Source organism: Oncorhynchus mykiss, chromosome 7 (genome assembly GCF_013265735.2).
Source record: "Oncorhynchus mykiss isolate Arlee chromosome 7, USDA_OmykA_1.1, whole genome shotgun sequence".
NCBI lineage: Eukaryota > Metazoa > Chordata > Actinopteri > Salmoniformes > Salmonidae > Oncorhynchus > Oncorhynchus mykiss.
Genome location: NC_048571.1, coordinates 14298343 through 14313719, shown reverse-complemented (window position 1 = coordinate 14313719; position 15377 = coordinate 14298343).

The following is a 15377-nucleotide window of genomic DNA, read 5'->3' as shown; positions in this document are numbered from 1 at the left end:
AGGTTAATCGCAGGATTTGCTGTGATTAATCGCAATTAATGTTAAATTCAGAATTTGCTCAAATTGAGCTGTAATATAATATGGTTTTATACAAAGAAAACATTACAAGAACATTGACGTCTTGATTTTGTCCAAAGTAACGACAACCAAAATCAGGTCAATTGATAAAGTTTTTATACATTTTTTAAATCACGAAAGCTGTGATGGAAACAGGAAGTGTTGGTGCAATTGTATAAATGCTGACAGATATTTTGTCCGTTCGACATGGTGGGATCTTTTTGTGTCGGTAAAATGTATTATGCGAGAATTGGCGGTGAAAATGCCTCTATGTGCAAAAATGTATATAATAGCCATCATATCAAAGTAAACTTGAAGTCACGTGATGATAGGGTGTGTGGTCCTCCCACTAGGATTCGAGAAACCATGCAGTTTATTAGGCTACAGATTAAATAAATGATGAACTTCACAGGGTGGTGAAAGTGCACGGTGATGAGCTTGATGTTTCAGTCCCTTCCAATAAATATCATGGGTCTTATTCTGGTGACAAGATGGTAAATACATGACTGCTGTTTGACAAAAAAAAAATGTTCTCTCTTCTCCAGAATAATGTCATCATGTAGACTAGCCGACCCACATTGACTCAGAGCTGTTAGCTAGAGTGCACATGTTAAGACCAGAGTAGGCACATTGTCTACTTAACATCATGTAGACTAGCCGACCCACACTGACTCAGAGCTGTTAGCTAGAGTGCACATGTTAAGACCAGAGTAGGCACATTGTCTACTTAACATCATGTAGACTAGCCGACCCACATTGACTCAGAGCTGTTAGCTAGAGTGCACATGTTAAGACCAGAGTAGGCACATTGTCTACTTAACATCATGTAGACTAGCCGACCCACACTAACTCAGAGCTGTTAGCTAGAGTGCACATGTTAAGACGAGAGTAGGCACATTGTCTACTTAACATCATATAGACTAGCCGACCCACACTGACTCAGAGCTGTTAGCTAGAGTGCACATGTTAAGACCAGAGTAGGCACATTGTCTACTTAACATCATATAGACTAGCCGACCCACACTGACTCAGAGCTGTTAGCTAGAGTGCACATGTTAAGACCAGAGTAGGCACATTGTCTACTTAACATCATATAGACTAGCCGACCCACACTGACTCAGAGCTGTTAGCTAGAGTGCACATGTTAAGACCAGAGTAGGCACATTGTCTACTTAACATCATATAGACTAGCCGACCCACATTGACTCAGAGCTGTTAGCTAGAGTGCACATGTTAAGACCAGAGTAGGCACATTGTCTACTTAACACAACCGCTTTTGTGCCAAAACTATCAGTCGTTTAAAAAGCGATGGAAACATATTGAACTTTAGATTTTTATTCAGTACATGAAATCTAAAGCGAAAAAGTACATATTGTGCACTGCATCATCACACACGGATTTTTATGCGATTAGAGAAAAAAAATGTGTACCAATTTTTCTTAAGCTAACTTGAGTTAAGTGATTAACTCTGACAACCCTAGTTTTCACCAAAGCAGGTTTTAAAAGAACCACACGTTTGGTCATGGATAGGTTTGAAAAGGAAGGGTATATTACTGGAAACTTTTTACCAGAATTTTGGTAATTTTCAAGCTATTTTAGTAATTTTATCAGATGACATCTAGTGGCATTTTTGGGTACTTCAGATTCTCACAGGTGTCTGTCATTATCTCTGGTCCTCTGTGTGGCCTTATCACACGTAAAATAAAAAATTATCAAAGATTATTCTTCAAATGAAACATGGCATGACAAAGCTGTAAAACATCCTAAATATAAACCATCAATTTAGTGAATACCATTAGTGTTAAATATGAGGGTTTCAGCTGAAATATCCTTTATATATTTTTGACTAAATTATATGTATTTAACTACGTCAATATGTCTTTGTTGTAAATGTGTTGTGGCCAAACTAGTGGTAGTTGCGAAAAAATACAATAGTTGGAAGAGTTGCAGAGTTAATTGAAAATAATGCCATTGTTGATTATGCTTTTTAAATTAATTAGGCTATTTTCTCTTGAACCATATGGTCTATCCAATATATGAACAAAAAAATTAACAATACAAACTATATGTGAATATATAAATTTAAGTTATTCAAGAAAAAATTACCAAAGTGACCATAGATTACCTGTTAATTACCAAAATGGTAACTTTAGTAAATTACCAGTAGCTTTGCAACCCTAGTCATGGGAAAAAGTATTGGTCTGTAATTCAGTCTGTTAATCTCTACATCTGATTCAACTGAGCTGAGATCACTACATATAGTGAATTAATGACTGATTGCTTAAAATACTCCCTTTTTACCCTACTTAAGAGAATGTGCCACCCAAGATTTACATATATGTCAATATAAAAAAAGTTTGTATCGCTATTGTATTCAACAACAAGTCAGAGACAAAACATATTACAGAATTATGTATAATTTATATTGTATTTATACTGTACTTCTGTGTTCATAATGGTAATGACATTTGCCTAAAGGATTACACTAATATAGGTCATCATTAATAGGAAGCAAGAGCACAACATTGTATATGTATGACTGTTCTAAAAATGAATATATTTGTCAAATCTAAATAAAATGCATGCTTCTGAATGTAGCATACCATTTTAATTCATCACTGTCATTCCACAACATATCAGAAGTAGAAGTTAAACCATACGAATTGCTACGTCCATTATTCATTCACTCATTTCCTAAAACAATGACATGTAGCAAAACAAAACGACAATAGACCAATTCCCAAAAATGATATACATAATAAAAATCTATTTTTTTCTTCACAAAAATAACTCATACACATTTCTAAAGAAAAGCTAGAACTGGCAAACAGGGAAAAGCTAGAACTGGACAGATAAACCTAGCTGGCAAACAGGGAAAAGCTAGAACTGGACAGATAAACCCAGCTGGCAAACAGGGAAAAGCTAGAACTGGTCAGATAAACCCAGCTGGCAAACAGGGAAAAGCACGAAGCAGCTTCTATTTGTTTTGTCTGTTTGGTGAAGGCTTTGTGGTCTCCTCTCCCAGTAAGACATGGATAAAGAGTACATGGAGAAAATAAATGATACTGTTACAGAGGCGTTATCCCTAAGCCCCGGTATCATATTTGAATTGTATTGGTGAATTGTAATCAGGTATTTTAGCTTAGCAAAGCTGGGGCCCCACTGTTGAATGCCTGCCATCTGTTTGGAGCCGAGTCTGACAGACACTGGGGGCTTCCAGTGGGGTAGGAGGGGGGAGAGCAGCCGCCATTCTCTTTCTAGAAATCCCCATGACTTTTTTCAGAATCACTAAATCTACACATTGTAATGTAAGCCGACAGACTGTAAAGCCAGAGCAAACAGTGTGTGTCCAGCTATAGGGATCTAGCCTCTCCAACGATAACAGTGTGTGTCCAGCTATAGGGATCCAGCCTCCCCAACGATAACAGTGTGTCCAGCTATAGGGGTCCAGCCTCCCCAACGATAACAGTGTGTGTCCAGCTATAGGGATCTAGCCTCTCCAACGATAACAGTGTGTGTCCAGCTATAGGGATCCAGCCTCCCCAACGATAACAGTGTGTCCAGCTATAGGGATCCAGCCTCTCCAACGATAACAGTGTGTGTCCAGCTATAGGGATCCAGCCTCCCCAACGATAACAGTGTGTGTCCAGCTATAGGGGTCCAGCCTCCCCAACGATAACAATGTGTGTCCAGCTATAGGGGTCCAGCCTCCCCAACGATAACAGTGTGTGTCCAGCTATAGGGGTCCAGCCTCTCCAACGATAACAGTGTGTGTCCAGCTATAGGGGTCCAGCCTCTCCAACGATAACAGTGTGTGTCCAGCTATAGGGGTCCAGCCTCTCCAACGATAACAGTGTGTGTCCAGCTATAGGGGTCCAGCCTCTCCAACGATAACAGTGTGTGTCCAGCTATAGGGGTCCAGCCTCTCCAACGATAACAGTGTGTGTCCAGCTATAGGGGTACAGCCTCTCCAACGATAACAGTGTCCAGCTATAGGGGTCCAGCCTCCCCAACGATAACAGTGTGTGTCCAGCTATAGGGACCCAGCCTCTCCAACGATAACAGTGTGTGTCCAGCTATAGGGGTCCAGCCTCTCCAACGATAACAGTGTGTGTCCAGCTATAGGGACCCAGCCTCTCCAACGATAACAGTGTGTCCAGCTATAGGGATCCAGCCTCTCCAACGATAACAGTGTCCAGCTATAGGGGTCCAGCCTCCCCAACGATAACAGTGTGTCCAGCTATAGGGATCCAGCCTCTCCAACGATAACAGTGTCCAGCTATAGGGGTCCAGCCTCCCCAACGATAACAGTGTGTCCAGCTATAGGGGTACAGCCTCTCCAACGATAACAGTGTCCAGCTATAGGGGTCCAGCCTCCCCAACGATAACAGTGTGTGTCCAGCTATAGGGGTCCAGCCTCTCCAACGATAACAGTGTGTGTCCAGCTATAGGGACCCAGCCTCTCCAACGATAACAGTGTGTCCAGCTATAGGGATCCAGCCTCTCCAACGATAACAGTGTGTGTCCAGCTATAGGGATCCAGCCTCTCCAACGATAACAGTGTGTGTCCAGCTATAGGGATCCAGCCTCCCCAACGATAACAGTGTGTGTCCAGCTATAGGGGTACAGCCTCTCCAACGATAACAGTGTGTGTCCAGCTATAGGGACCCAGCCTCTCCAACGATAACAGTGTGTGTCCAGCTATAGGGATCCAGCCTCCCCAACGATAACAGTGTGTGTCCAGCTATAGGGGTCCAGCCTCCAACGATAACAGTGTGTGTCCAGCTATAGGGATCCAGCCTCCCCAACGATAACAGTGTGTCCAGCTATAGGGATCCAGCCTCTCCAACGATAACAGTGTGTGTCCAGCTATAGGGACCCAGCCTCTCCAACGATAACAGTGTGTGTCCAGCTATAGGGATCCAGCCTCCCCAACGATAACAGTGTCCAGCTATAGGGATCCAGCCTCCCCAACGATAACAGTGTCCAGCTATAGGGATCCAGCCTCTCCAACGATAACAGTGTGTGTCCAGCTATAGGGACCCAGCCTCCCCAACGATAAGTGTGTGTCCAGCTATAGGGACCCAGCCTCTCCAATGATAACAGTGTGTGTCCAGCTATAGGGGTCCAGCCCCTCCAACGATAACAGTGTGTGTCCAGCTATAGGGGTCCAGCCTCTCCAATGATAACAGTGTGTGTCCAGCTATAGGGATCCAGCCTCTCCAACGATAACAGTGTGTGTCCAGCTATAGGGATCCAGCCTCCCCAACGATAACAGTGTGTGTCCAGCTATAGGGGTCCAGCCTCCCCAACGATAACAGTGTGTGTCCAGCTATAGGGGTCCAGCCTCTCCAACGATAACCGTGTGTGTCCAGCTATAGGGATCCAGCCTCTCCAACGATAACAGTGTGTGTCCAGCTATAGGGATCCAGCCTCCCCAACGATAACAGTGTGTGTCCAGCTATAGGGATCCAGCCTCTCCAACGATAACAGTGTGTGTCCAGCTATAGGGGTCCAGCCTCTCCAACGATAACAGTGTGTGTCCAGCTATAGGGGTCCAGCCTCCCCAACGATAACAGTGTGTGTCCAGCTATAGGGGTCCAGCCTCTCCAACGATAACAGTGTGTGTCCAGCTATAGGGGTCCAGACTCTCCAACGATAACAGTGTGTCCAGCTATAGGGATCCAGACTCTCCAACGATAACAGTGTGTGTCCAGCTATAGGGATCCAGCCTCCCCAACGATAACAGTGTGTGTCCAGCTATAGGGGTCCAGCCTCTCCAACGATAACAGTGTGTGTCCAGCTATAGGGATCCAGCCTCCCCAACGATAACAGTGTGTGTCCAGCTATAGGGGTCCAGCCTCCCCAACGATAACAGTGTGTGTCCAGCTATAGGAGTCCAGCCCCTCCAACGATAACAGTGTGTGTCCAGCTATAGGAGTCCAGCCCCTCCAACGATAACAGTGTGTGTCCAGCTATAGGGGTCCAGCCCCTCCAACGATAACAGTGTGTGTCCAGCTATAGGGGTCCAGCCTCCCCAACGATAACAGTGTGTGTCCAGCTATAGGGGTCCAGCCTCTCCAATGATAACAGTGTGTGTCCAGCTATAGGGGTCCAGCCTCCCCAACGATAACAGTGTGTGTCCAGCTATAGGGGTCCAGCCTCCCCAACGATAAGTGTGTGTCCAGCTATAGGGATCCAGCCTCTCCAATGATAACAGTGTGTGTCCAGCTATAGGGGTCCAGCCTCCCCAACGATAACAGTGTGTGTCCAGCTATAGGGGTCCAGCCTCCCCAACGATAACAGTGTGTGTCCAGCTATAGGGATCCAGCCTCCCCAACGATAACAGTGTGTGTCCAGCTATAGGGGTCCAGCCTCTCCAACGATAACAGTGTGTGTCCAGCTATAGGGATCCAGCCTCCCCAACGATAACAGTGTGTGTCCAGCTATAGGGGTCCAGCCTCTCCAATGATAACAGTGTGTGTCCAGCTATAGGGGTCCAGCCTCCCCAACGATAACAGTGTGTGTCCAGCTATAGGGGTCCAGCCTCTCCAACGATAACAGTGTGTGTCCACTGGGTCGGGATCCCCCAAAAGTTTACAGTCATCTATAGTGAATAAGAATTTTAATAATAATCATTATCCCACTAAGTACTAGCGCCCACTTACAATAAACAATGATATTATACAATACTCCACAATAATGAACACCACCACTTTTAGTTGGTAACATTTTTATTGTTGTTCTGTCCACTGTTTTCTCTCAGTAACAGACATTTATGTGCAGCGAGGGGCCACGGACTCATCAGAACCAGAGCTGACCCCTGACCTGCCCTGTCTGATGACACTCTCGTTTGCATTGACGACCCTCCACAGCAGCGAGTTCTGTCCTCGTTCCCGTCCCTCTCGGCTGAACTGAAGCACTTCTCTCTGTTGGAGCCGCAGCTCAAGTGCCCTCCACCTACTTCACTGACCGACCAACCGCTTTTCGAGTGACCAACTGCCACCGCTGTACGACCATTGCCTCCACAGAAGACCACAGGCTACAGTGGCCTTTCAGGCCAAACTGTTTGTTGTTTTGCTGTTCTGTTGTCTGCCATGTTCCCAGGAAAGAGCAGGAGGGATGAATCATAGTGTTGTCCTATACTGATCTGGGGTTTTCACTGGCTCAGAATTCTCTGGAAAAGTTTAGCTGCAAATCGATTATAAGTGTGTAAAGAGATTTCACAATGAGACAGTTCTCTACAATTGGTTGTCGGTTCACCCTGTTTCTTATTAAATTTCTCTGTCTTTTGTTCTACGGGGGAATTATACACACAAATGGAGTCTTTGGTCACTCTGGGTCTTGTGGGTCAAACCGGGAGGCACCAAAGTATAACAACAACAAGAATCTGACAACGGGTGTCGTGACAATCAACAAGGAGGAAGAATCTCAATTTATTTTCCCCTCATCTACCGATCACAATCCATTAGCACAAGTTAGGGTTAAAACAAACTGCTATTCAGAGATAATTAGGAGCTGGTTTTGTGTTGGCGAGGGTCGCGTGGGGAGGGGGGGGGGTCAGGCCGACACCAAGGGTCTGCAGCTGGGGCAAGTGAAGTGTGACACGGGGTACCCGAGCCGCCCGCTACCAAGCCCCCTCATCCCAGCCACAACCCCCCCAAACCCTCCTCAACCCCCATATCCCCATCATCACCTGCTGTGAGGGGAGCTGCTCCAAATTAAACAAATTATTTCAACCCTCTCTCTGCTCTATTCTCTCTTTCAGAGGGGCCTGTGCCACAGCAAACCTCTGCTCAATGATTCCACCTAAGGCTGAGGACTAACAAGGCTAGGAGGGAAGGAGGGAAGGAGGGAAGGAGGAAGGAGGAAGGAGGAGGAAAATGTGCACTAAATTGGCGAAGGTTTGTATTTCATTAATCAACACGTTCCTGCTAGCTCAAGCTTCCTATCTTCACATTCGGAAAGGAGTGAAATATTTGCCGTGGTGACAGGATTTGCCTCTAAGCATTCATATTTAATTGAGAACAAACTTTTAGTTTCCTTCTATTCATTCTGTACTATTTCCTCAATTTGACTGGCCTTGGCCTTTAACATTGGGTCTCAGGTCTTCAATTTGGACATTTCAGAGGACAATTGTGGCAAACATTTTGAAACGGCTCAAATTTGCCTGAACAATAAAAATCTGTTAAGGTATCGATTTGACACCTCAAGCTTTTTAGACCACTTTATGTATAAATGACCTTCATATTGTTGTTAACTTCATCTGAATTGTTAATTTCATAATTAAAGAAGACAGAAATCAAGTAAAATATGATTTGTGACTAAACAAAATAATAAATATAATATCCAACTAGAGTACATATTAACATTGTACTTACTAATAAGAACAAGATAAAAGGTAAATATAATTAATTATAGTTAAATATAATAACACAAACTAAAGGGTGGGAATCTTCTTCACTTCATTAACAGATATCATTTCCAGTCACATATGATCCCTACTCGTTTAGTGGTGTTAAACACTATGCATATCTAGAACTCTGTTGTCATTTCAAAAAGCTATTCTACATAGGCTTGTATCTCTCTTGCTTGCATTTCATTCTGTGATTCTGATGACTAGTTGTTTTTTGCAGCTCTCTGCTGTTGTCTTTGTGGAGACTTATCTCCCTTTGTCCTGTCTCTCTCATTTCAGCTCTCTGCTGTTGTCTTTGTGGAGACGTATCTCCCTTTGTCCTGTCTCTCTCATTTCAGCTCTCTGCTGTTGTCTTTGTGGAGACGTATCTCCCTTTGTCCTGTCTCTCTCATTTCAGCTCTCTGCTGTTGTCTTTGTGGAGACGTATCTCCCTTTGTCCTGTCTCTCTCATTTCAGCTCTCTGCTGTTGTCTTTGTGGAGACGTATCTCCCTTTGTCCTGTCTCTCTCATTTCAGCTCTCTGCTGTTGTCTTTGTGGAGACGTATCTCCCTTTGTCCTGTCTCTCTCATTTCAGCTCTCTGCTGTTGTCTTTGTGGAGACTTATCTCCCTTTGTCCTGTCTCTCTCATTTCAGCTCTCTGCTGTTGTCTTTGTGGAGACTTATCTCCCTTTGTCCTGTCTCTCTCATTTCAGCTCTCTGCTGTTGTCTTTGTGGAGACTTATCTCCCTTTGTCCTGTCTCTCTCATTTCAGCTCTCTGCTGTTGTCTTTGTGGAGACTTATCTCCCTTTGTCCTGTCTCTCTCATTTCAGCTCTCTGCTGTTGTCTTTGTGGAGACTTATCTCCCTTTGTCCTGTCTCTCTCATTTCAGCTCTCTGCTGCTGTCTTTGTGGAGACTTATCTCCCTTTGTCCTGTCTCTCTCATTTCAGCTCTCTGCTGTTGTCTTTGTGGAGACGTATCTCCCTTTGTCTGGTCTCTCTCATTTCAGCTCTCTGCTGTTGTCTTTGTGGAGACTTATCTCCCTTTGTCCTGTCTCTCTCATTTCAGCTCTCTGCTGTTGTCTTTGTGGAGACGTATCTCCCTTTGTCTGGTCTCTCTCATTTCAGCTCTCTGCTGTTGTCTTTGTGGAGACTTATCTCCCTTTGTCTGGTCTCTCTCATTTTATGTTTTATGTATCCTTTATTTAACCAGAGGTCACATTGAGACGACATTTCTTTTTCAAGTGAGCCCTGGCCAAGACTGAGGGCAGCATACATATAGTTCCACACGGCACAGCATGAAGCAGAACAACGAGTAGGGGTTAAAACAGTGAAAAGTGACTGACTGAAGATACAGAGCAGGTTGAAAAATGTGCAATCTGTGTACAGCAGCCCTCCAATCCGGGACTTAAAACCATCAATCGGAAATAAAATGATTGAGTCTTAAAATCCTTCTGCAAAGTGTTCCGATAAGCACTCTTACCAAAGTCAGTACTTGTGTTGGGAACATTCTATAAAATACAGTTGTGTGATCTCAGACTGTAATGTCCATGACTTAAATATGTTGGTAGCTGGCTTAAAAACGGCCTTCTAGACAAACAGACCAGAGTCTGTCGCCTTCCAGTTAAGGATGTCCATCCTGTGTCCCCTCCTGTCCCCGGTTCTCTCAGGCCTGCCTGCCTGAGTCTGGCTCCAGCACAGCTCTACTGGAGGGCAGCTTGTGTGAAACGGTCACGTTGGTCACTCTGCATCAGTGTCCGAGTGGAATGCCGGCCCTGGCCGCACACAGACACCACTCTGGGGGATGGGGGGGTAGCTGGGCAGGTGGGCTGTCTGGAGGGAGGGGGGTGGGGGTGGAGGGCGATGCTGCATGCCCCTCATTGTGATTGGGGGACAGGGACACCAAGGCCCCCTGGGTAGCCCCTCTCAGAGGTCAGTGTGGCAGGCAGATAGGGATCCCACTGTGTAGTGGGGCCCTTTAGTTATTAACTGGATCTATGTCAGCTCTGCCGGTTAGAGCCACAATGCTACAACCCAACCTGTTCTCCACACAAAGGCCCCGGTAAAGAGACACCTCTGCTCCCATTGACTGAACCACTCCGCTGTGTGTCTTCCACTGCTTGCAACCAGCAACCAGCCGCTGTGAACAAATATAGCAAAATGATACCTGAGGTGTAGCGTTCCTTCCTTCTCCCCCTCCCACCATCCTCCTCTCTGAGAAAGAAGGCCGTTACACACCAAACAGCCTCTCTGATCAGCAATTATACACTTTAGAGGTATTTAATACAGCTGAAGGGGGCGAGGCGGCCCCTGGAGACCACCGGCAGTCCATGAATACACCACGGCTCTCTGCAAATGGAAGGAGAGACGTGCCATTTGTACACATTATTCATACATTAAACGCCAGCTCAAGTAAAACAGTTACGACTCAGGCATTACAGCGGTATTTTCACACGTCTGTGTCTTGTCTGCAGTGTTGTTTATGCTTTTGTACAAAGGATGACAACCCTCGTAAGTTATTCAGCCGTGTGCGTGTGTGTGTGTGTGTGTGTGTGTGTGTGTGTGAGTTAAAACTCTCTCTACACATCTTTTCCCCCTGTAACTATATTTACCACTAAAACAGGTCAGAGTTGGCTCATTTCAGAATCATGATCTGGCAAAGGAGATTACCATCAATTAATATTCCATATTACTGGTCCTCGTTCATATTCACAATATGCAGATCTCCATTTGTCTTTTAAAGTAATGTAGTTTGGCAATCCACCGCTCGTTTCTAATGTATGCTAATGTGAGTAAAAACACTTTAGAATGTCTCAGAGGAATAAAAGCCATATCACAATTCAACACAGGCCACACAAGCCATTTTGGGGTGTCAAGAAAAGTTCAAAAGGCAGCACCTGTCAGAAACACTTTTCCTCTCTCAATAAGTTCTCACAATGAGCTGAACAAAGTGTGTGGGGTAGCCAGAGGGTCTGTTAGTTGGACCAGGACTCATCAGTTCAGAACAGCCCTATGTTTAATCAATTCCACTGAGCCATTTACTTCCTGTTGGCGTTCCTATCTTTTATTATTTATCCTCGTTACATTGTCCAGAAGGACCCTCTGGGTAAGCATTTTGTTTGACGGTATATACCGCGTGTATCCTGTACATACGACTAATAAAACTAAAGAAAACTTCAAACTAACTCAGGCCAAAAGAGTCGTACCTCAGCCCCCATGCCAGGTCAGGACTACCCCAATCAATAGTCCAGCCAGGTCTGCCTGACCACCCCTCTGACCCAGAGGACCACTTAACTAGGATCAGCTAATGTATTTATATTAGCCTACTGGAAAACAGACACATTTCCTGTTTTGGCACAGATCTATTTAACGAGAATATAGGATGGATACTAACAACGTAACAATGTGTTCAGGGTGTCATCTAGGAAGAAAAAAAATTGGTGAAAATGAACTGACACCGCAGGCCATTTCCTTTCACATATATTATCACTTAAACCATGATATATTTTCAACACTAGAGCGAATTCAAACATTTCACTGCTTTAGGTAGAGTTAGCCGTACTGTGTAGGAAGCCACAGCCAAAACCTCTAGCAGAGTAGAATAGAAAACTTTATTGACCATACAGGATAGACATACAATACATTCTCACGTCAAACACATGTAAACCAGTCAGTCCATCATACAGTAGTGTATCTCTGAATGTCCCACTCCATGCTGATTTTGAACCTCATCCTAACCCATGTTAGCAGCATGCGGTCTTTCCACCTCCTAACAGTAAAGGACAACAGCGTGTCAGACCCAGAAACACATTGTACACTTACAGTAGATGGCAATGGGTGCAGCCTGCCTTCCTGCCTCTCCACCACAGATGGCCGGTGATACCTTCATTGGGTAGGTCGGGCACATAGTAATGGCTGGAATGGAATGAAAATGGTATTGCCACATCAAACACTTGGTTTCCTTGTGTTATATGCACTATTCCATTCACTTAATACCAGCTATCCTCCCCTCAGCAGCCTCCTGTGCCTGTTCATGCTAGTGCCACTGTATGCCCCTCATCGAGAGGCCCTCTCTCTCACTCAGGAGCCTCCGCATTGGAAGAGGCAGCGAGAGGAGTTCAGTGACAGGAGACAGTGTCCCCGCATTGCGTCAGGCAATAGTGTCACACCTGTCACCCATCAATCTGCTGCCACGGCGCGGAACCAAACACCTCGCTCATTCATATCAATAGCTAACTGCCAAACATGCCCTTAGTGGTGTCACCCCAGCCAAGTGCCTCCATGTTACACCCCACCCGGCTCCTGTCATGGGGAACGAGAGAGAGGCATCGCCGGTGTATTTACATACTGAAAGGTCACAAATAGCCTCCAGGCGCTGTGCTAATTAGACTGTGCTAAAAAAAAAAACTCCAAAGATAAATTAAAAAGACACAAATGGAGTAACATCTAAGCATGTTTAGGTGTTGAAGGTGGAGGAAAAGACAGATGAAAGTGAATGAAAGTAGTACGGGACAGAGAGGATGCTTCTGGTGTTTGGCTTGAGACGTGGGCCATCAAATGCAGGATTGCAGACTGGGAGTTTGGATGGTGAGATAAGCCTCAGCTGGCCGAGTGAAGATCCCGTGACTTTCAGAAGGGTCGCTGTCCGTTTGGCTGAGGTTGGCCTAACCTCAGAGGAACTTCCCCTGTAACTCTGGTTAGCCCAGTTAGCCTAGCTCTTCCCCTGTAACTCTGGTTAGCCCAGTTAGCCTAGCTCTTTCACTGGAGACGTTGACCATATGATGATATTCAGATGACCGGGCCTGTGTGATCGCACTTAGCCAGATAAGCGAATCAACCTTTATAATTCAAAGTGACAAGCTGACAGGGAAAATGAGTGTAAAATGATATACTTATATGAATTTGTGTGTCACATCGCCGTCTGTGCACTTGTTTATCTCCGTGGCCATAGCCGAAGGCTTCTTTCTCCACGGTGCGAGAGCACTTTGTTTCCCCGGCCTTCAGACTGATCCCCCTTCGCCCTGGTGAATTTGCTGATTAATTTTGGATGCTCTCCTTAATTAACACCCCAAAGGAAGAAGTGTAGATTTCCTAGCCGCGCGTAGCAACCACCCAAAACAAATGAGTCTGAGGGAAGTATGGGAGGGCCCTTAGGGAGACAGACGTGCTGATGTCCGAAATGACATTACAGGAGCAATCTAGAGTTCCCCTACCCGATGTGATGTAGGAGACCTGGACGCAGGCGATGCCTCGGGAGCTCCATAGACCTTTTAATCAGCGGCTGCCTGGAAACTAGCTTCCTATTAGTCTCATTTCATTTGCTTTACCGTTGATGAAGAGCCGGCCTCACAAGATGCCACCCGACGCTTGAAACATGCTGCACCAGTGCCAGGGAGGGCAGGGCTGGTGGTGGGTGGTGCCGCCGCCGGACCCCGGCCATTAATTGGTGCACTCTTACTTCCAGTGAAATTGGCAGACGATGGACGCGGGCGAAATAAAAATGCGATTTGTTTTAGAAAATCTGAAAGGATTTGGCTAATTGGGGTGAATTGCGCCCATCTCGTCCGTTGACAGCCAAGTTGAAATGTGTGAGGAGCTGCAGGCATGCAGCTTGTTGTGCTCTCACCCCTCGCATGACAACTTTTAAGACTCTGACAGGAGGGGGATGAAATAACAAAAGGCCAACAGAAATAGCCAAAAGCACACAGAGACATGGCACAGAAGTCTATGAAGCCACGCGACCTTGAAAGGCCAAACCAGCGCTGCCTCACAGAGTCCTACTGGGTAGAAACTTGATTTGTCAAACATTATGCACCAAGAAAGTACACCAAACTTAAACCCTAAGAGACAGGTCTCAGCCTCGGCCCCAGTATGGTCACACCTCAGAGATTATATGGTCTAGATCACCATATCAGGAACGAACAAAGTCAAGCCATGTGAAATGGACTAAACCTTATGACAGGATGCAATCTTGAAAAACATTGTGTCAAACACAATCATTTAGCAACTGCAAAGGACAAAGGTTGCCAAACAGTAGCAGTAATGTCAGCATAAACAAGATCCGGGAAGCTAAAGAATCCATGATGCCCAGATCAATAACATTGTACATGACCCACAGCAGCTGTAAAATGTCAGTTTACAGAACAGTGGCCTGATACAGTGTTCAATTGAGGCCATTAAGAGCACATACGATCCTCTAACTTCCTGTCAAACAGACATGCCTGCTTGAGCACGTCGTCTGAGCTACTCCACTGGACAACTGTGGACTTTGTGCTCTCGGGGTCCAGAAAAAATACACAGGGAGAATTCCTGTTACAAAAGGACAAGAAGTGCTAGTGTAATTGGGATATTTGGAAGCGTCTCGTTTCAGGGCCAGGTGAACTAACGCTGGTGAAATTAAGCCGGTAAGGGTAGAGCCCTGGTCCTGGTCTCACTGACTGGCTGGCTGGGGAGCTTGGCCTCCCTCTATCCTCTTTCCCCTTAGTCTCCCCCACCTCTCTACCCTCTCTCGTTCTCCCCTCCGACTGTGACACAGTAGCAGAGCCCGGCCGGGTCTAGGACTCTCTTTGGGACAGCCCAGCAATGATAGCAGCTTGATCGGAGAGGTATAAGTAACAAATTAGATCAATTAAAGTGTCTGAGAGGGGCACCTGCCCCAGAGTCCTGTTACACTAAACAATCCCCTCATCTTTGTTTCCTCCTGCAGGATTCCATTTGCAACCTCATCACTTCCAAAGGCTCCACAATGGTCCTGTTTGTTCGCTAATGGAGACGGCCAAGGAAACGACTGACCCTTTCCCCCTCGTTACTATCAGACCTCCACACTCGGGAACTAGGTACAGAGGCAAGTTTGCAGAAACCAATCCCAGCCGCTCCCTCAGCCCCCCCCCCCCCCCCCCCGTCTCAATTTTAGCAGGATCTAAACAA